This window comes from Eleutherodactylus coqui, chromosome 7 (assembly GCF_035609145.1).
Source record: "Eleutherodactylus coqui strain aEleCoq1 chromosome 7, aEleCoq1.hap1, whole genome shotgun sequence".
Classification (NCBI taxonomy): domain Eukaryota; kingdom Metazoa; phylum Chordata; class Amphibia; order Anura; family Eleutherodactylidae; genus Eleutherodactylus; species Eleutherodactylus coqui.
The window spans coordinates 53,582,756-53,588,755 of record NC_089843.1 but is presented as its reverse complement, the minus strand read 5'-3'; positions in this window follow the sequence as shown (position 1 = coordinate 53,588,755).

Sequence of the window (6,000 nt, the reverse complement as noted above, 5' to 3'; positions counted from 1 at the left end):
CACAGGACGAATGTTGGGCAAACAATGCCCGACACTCGTCCTCGTATCCCCGTGTTCCTGCACAGGAGCTAGCAGAGCTGTCTGGGTCACAGAGCGGCCAGCAGAGGGGGCGAGGTAATGCAGGGGATTTCTCTCCCCTCGCTCCCCTGCCCCCCTCTTTGAGATAACACAGCGGCGGTTCACTACTGAACGGCGGCTGTTTAAACTGAACAATGAGCTCATCGTTGATCTTTTATGCTGCATAAATGATAGATCTGCTCATCGTTCAGTGTAAATAGCAGCCGCTCAGTAGTGAACCGCTGCTGTGTTATCTCAAAGAGGGGGGCAGGGGAGCGAGGGGAGAGAAATCCCCTGCACTACCCCGCCCCCTCTGCTGGCCGCTCCGTGTGCAAACCAGCTGTGCTAGCTCCTGTGCAGGAACACGGGGATACGAGGACGAGTGTCGGGCATTGTTTGCCCAACATTCGTCCTGTGTAAATGGGCCTTTATTGATGTTTCTGTAGGATTGAATACTAGCAACACGGCTCATTATCAAGTTAGAAACTATTCCCTATTGAGATGTCTTGTGTGCGTAATACGAAGTGAATAGAACCCATTAATTTCAATGGCTTCGTTCACATAAGTATATTTGTGCACTTTAAAACATGTCAGAGAAGGTGAAAAACGTGGGCGTAAGCGATTTTTTTTTTTTTTTTTTAGTCATGCAAATACATATCGCATTTGCACGACTGAAATGTGCTTACGTCCATGGGAATGAACCTCAATAGTGACCCCCATAGAGGCCCAAGTAGTAACAGTGCCCCCCCCCCCCCCTAGAGGCCTCAGTAGTAATAGTGACCACCATAGAGGCCCAAGTAGTAACAGTGTCCCCCCCCCCCCCCATTGAGGCCTCAGTAGTAATAGTGACCACCATAGTAGTTCCAGGGATGCTGCCCAGCCAGAGGCCAATTGCAACCCTCCCATTGGATGAGAAATAGGTAATCTGGCGTCATGAGGCTCAGGTTTTATTGCAGGAGGTATATCTGGATACAGAATGTTATCTTTCTGTTTACTGGAGAAGCCTTTGGTATTTGTCATGCAGAAGTAACAGTCAGTATGGCGGTCTCTTTGTTCTCACCATACCATCGGAATGGCAAATGGCGTTCTACTCTTGCCTTTCAGCCCCTGTGTGAGATGAGTTTTACATGATACACAGATGATGGCGGTGCCACTTCTTATCTTGGTCACTGTATGGCCGTTTAAGGACTGCTGAGTGTACCTTGTGAAGGACGTCCTATGATGGAGGAATTAAATGACAGCCCACACAGTTATAGGTTCAGCAAACCATTCCTACCTGATGGATATCAGGCATCTTTATTTATAGCCCCAATACATTGGCTGTGTCACTGGTGATTGGACAGGTAACGTTGTAAGGTTATTGGATAGTTTACAATTCAACATATTGCATAGGTCAATTTAAGACCTTCTCATGTTCATTGGTTACATCTCATTATTCTTAGTACAGTTTGTAAATTCCAAGAAATATCATAGTTCATTGGACCGTTCTCAACCCGACATCTCATTGGTCAATTCATTTCACTCATGGGATGTATTCTATCCTTCATTTGCATACTCTTCAAGAAACTTTTAAGTGGCAGTGAATAACCTCTTGGGAGGGTGCCAAGAGGCCAAGTGTAGAAGATGTCCTTATCTTATATCACCAAATGTCTCCTAGTCCATAGACAAGTTGTTTTCTCGTATATTCGACAGTATCTGTTACTGTGCAGTTTAAATTCATACTATATATATATATATATATATATATATATATATATATATATATATATATATCGCAATCTCAATTGTCCATAATCAAATATCTTCTTTTACAGTCACCAAGCTTTATTCCCAAGGACTTGTGATCGGCCCACTTTACCAAGGATGTTATCTTCCTCCGCTGTGTCCTTGTTGTGAACTGTCCGGAGACATAACAGAAATTGTTGGGTTGTTCAGACATCCGCGCCGCTCAGCCACATTGTTATTACATTAATAACTACAGTCCCAGTCTAACCAATGACTTGTAAAAGCACAGATCATTAATTACAACTTACTGGTGGATGATTCGCAGTGTTTATGCCACATGGAAACATACCCTATATATTACATACACCTACCTTTATAGTGTTCAGTCAGCACGCAGTGTGTAAGGTTAAGGGCGTGCCTACTGGATTAATTGTATAGTCATATTTCCCAAAAGTAAAGTATAACGACAATTGGATGGCATTATTCCCCGTAACTGGAAAACCTTACGTGGCAGAAAAAACGGAAGTATTTGAATTCAGCGCACTAAAGTTACTATCGCTTTAAGCCACTTACAATCTGAACGACACATCGTTCGGTACTGAGCGGCTGCTGCTTACAGTGAATGGAGAGGGGTGAGGAGAGAACTCTCTTCTAGCCGCCCCACCACCGCGCTGTGAGTGATCCAGTGATACTCGCTCTGTTCTAGCCGCCCCACCACCGCGCTGTGAGTGATCCAGTGATACTCGCTCTGTTCTAGCCGCCCCACCAAGACGCTGTGAGTGATCCGGTGATACTCGCTCCGTTCTAGCCGCCCCACCAAGACGCTGTGAGTGATCCAGTGATACTCGCTCTGTTCTAGCCGCCCCACCACCACGCTGTGAGCGATCCAGTGATACTCGCTCTCTTCTAGCCGCCCCACCACCGCGCTGTGAGTGATCCAGTGATACTCGCTCTGTTCCAGCCGCCCCACCACCGCACTGTGAGCGATCCAGTGATACTCACTCTGTTCTAGCCACCCCACCACCGCGCTGTGAGTGATCCAGTGATACTCGCTCTCTTCTAGCCGCCCCACCACCGCGCTGTGAGTGAAGCAGTGATACTCGCTCTGTTCTAGCCGTCCCACCACCACACTGTGAGCGATCCAGTGATACTCGCTCTGTTCTAGCCGTCCCACCACCACACTGTGAGCGATCCAGTGATACTCGCTCTCTTCTAGCCGCCCCACCACCGCGCTGTGAGTGATCCAGTGATACTCGCTCTGTTCCAGCCGCCCCACCACCGCACTGTGAGCGATCCAGTGATACTCACTCTGTTCTAGCCACCCCACCACCGCGCTGTGAGCGATCCAGTGATACTCGCTCTCTTCTAGCCGCCCCACCACCGCGCTGTGAGTGATCCAGTGATACTCGCTCTGTTCTAGCCGCCCCACCACCGCGCTGTGAGCGATCCAGTGATACTCGCTCTGTTCCAGCCCCCCCCCCACCGCGCTGTGAGCGATCCAGTGATACTCGCTCCGTTCTAGCCGCCCCACCAAGACGCTGTGAGTGATCCAGTGATACTCGCTCTGTTCTAGCCACCCCACCACCGCGCTGTGAGTGATCCAGAGATACTCGCTCCTGTGTAACAGTGCAGCAGCGAGGACACACGGGGACGAGTGTCAGTCATCATCTGTCCAACACTCATCCCATGTAAAAGGGCCTTTAGTGGTGACCTAAGTTGCAATTTGGCTCAACTAAAAGAGCCCTTTGGGCAAGCATCATTTCATTGCATATTACGCGCACATAGTACGCAATGAATGGAGTCACTGACAGCACATTGATTTTTATTGATCCATTCACACTTGTGTAAATACATTGTGTATAATATGTGCGTAAAAAACTATGCAGTATGTTCTGTTTTACGTGTATTATGCCCAATAGAGCCCCTTGTTCTTTATGGGTGTGTAATAAACGCTGTCTATATGCAACTACATTTCGTATGCGCGACATTTATTTGCACCTTCCCAAAACGACAGAGTCGGAAATAGAAAAAAAAATGAAACCAGGAAAACTGCGCATGACAGCGGGCATGTGATACGCTGTCATACACTGTCTAAAATCACTGCCATGCGCAGCAAAGCGCTGGCGCGTACAGCCTTAAATTGCTGCGTTTTACCAGACGCTAGTGTTAGCCCGGTCTTGCTCGTATTAGTGTGGGGTTTAAGGACTGCAGTAACCAGTGACACATGACAGATGGCGCATGAGTAGACTGCAATGAAACACGCTATCCGTAATAGTAGACTCCCGCGGGATCTCTTCAGATCCCGCGAGATCCACATGACGATTACGTCATGTTGCCTTAAGTACCACCCTGCCATGACGTTACCTATGTCCTGTAGTGGAAAGGGGTTAATGTGCATTTGTTTTGCCAACTTGAAGTACCAATGCTCTCTCCATAAACTTCCCAGCAGGGGGTCGGAGGGTAAATACTAGTGAGTGCTGATCTGTAACATCCCCCATGACACATCTGTTAATCCATTGTCTACTTTGCACTAATTTGGGTTTGTATAGGGCTGCGGGTGTTGATCTCTTGGAGACTCTACAGATAATATGTGATTACCAGTGTAGGATGGTGACCAAATGCTAAATGGGGCGAATATGTATAGGATCCACCAAAATGGGCCACAATATCCTCAAAAAATGTAAAAAAACTCTTCATGTTGGACTTTTTCAGGCCTCAGGGGAGCCAAACCATGTCAGTGAAGAAGTGTCCTGGATGCCCATTGCATGAGGTCCACCCATATGTGTATCCTCATAGGCTATAATAGTGCAGGCCATGAAATACACTGTCAGAAAGTGTCGAGACGTGGCAGAATTGCCACTTGTCGTTCGCGGTTGTTTAGGTCATCTTAAAGCCTTGTTGGCTCGCTGGCTTCTCCTTCCGTGTAAATACTACCCGCTTAGCACTTCCCTTAGGAGGTGAAGCGCTGAGCAAGAAGCCTGCGAGCCGACGACCTTAGTAGTGACGTCAGCGCTTGTGCAGTCATCCAAAAGACTGTCGGCCCGTGTAAGGTTTCCGTGCGGTCCCACTATGGACGTTCCGTGACATTTACGTGGGATTTCCACCCTGTGAACCTAGCCTTAGTCCTACAGACTCAAGTCTACCAAGTCCAAAACTGAATGAAACTATTGAAACACTGTCCACCCATATGCATTTGGTGACAACCTGCCGCCAGCCATGACATGACCCCCCCCCAACACCGCAGCCTTAACAATAGCTTGGAGATTGACATTAAATATACCCAGCGCCATGTCCGATAAATGGGCATTGTCCCTTCTGTAAGAGCCAGGTGCAAATTTCACAAACTCAAAGTGCCGAAAACTAAAACCCCCGACGGGACGGCAAAACTTCTTCACTCTGCCTGTTCAATTGTTTCCTAATCTTCTCATTGTAATAGAAAGGCAGGGAAGGACGGAACCAGACGGTACAACTTTGGAAAAATAGCCTTAGGGCTTGTGAAGTCTCTTCATGTCCCATATGGGATGTAAGGTGTTCTCCTCGCTGATCTCATTCCCTCCAGCCTGCAAAATTAGAATGTCCGGGTTGGCCAAATCCCCCTCTTAAGGCCCATTTACACGTAAGGATTATCTGTCAGAGTTGTTAAAATACCAGTGCTCCTGCGGGAATTTGAGTGATAGTCACCCCGTGTAAATGCATGCAGAGACCGGATGACTAGTCGTTCAGTGTAAGCAGCAGCCGTTCAGTTCTGAATGACTGCTGCTTACAGAAAATGGCGGTGGGGGAGGAGACCGTACCCTCAGCCGCCCCGCCTCAATGCTGGCCACGTTCTGAGCAATACAGCGATACTCGCTCCTGCAGCACACGAGCGAGCGTCACTGGGATGCGCTATCGGGCGTTGTGGCCCAACAGTTCCTCCAGTGTAAGTGGACCGGGTTCCCGCAGTGGAATCTGGCCGTGACCCAGCGTACCTGCTATTTGTGTACTGCAGATGACCGTGGACGCTCACCGACGGTCACGCACAGTACAGTTTTTTTTTTTTTAGGCACCGCCAAACCGCGCTTTTACACGGCCGACAGTTAATTAAACGAATGCATTAGCGCTCATGTCACCGCTGAGGTCGTCAGCGCTTGTCCAGAGCGTTTACTCTGAAAGATATTGCAGGCTTCTCGCTCAGCGCTTCATCGGCATTGGTGAGTGTTTACACGTAACAAGAAGCCA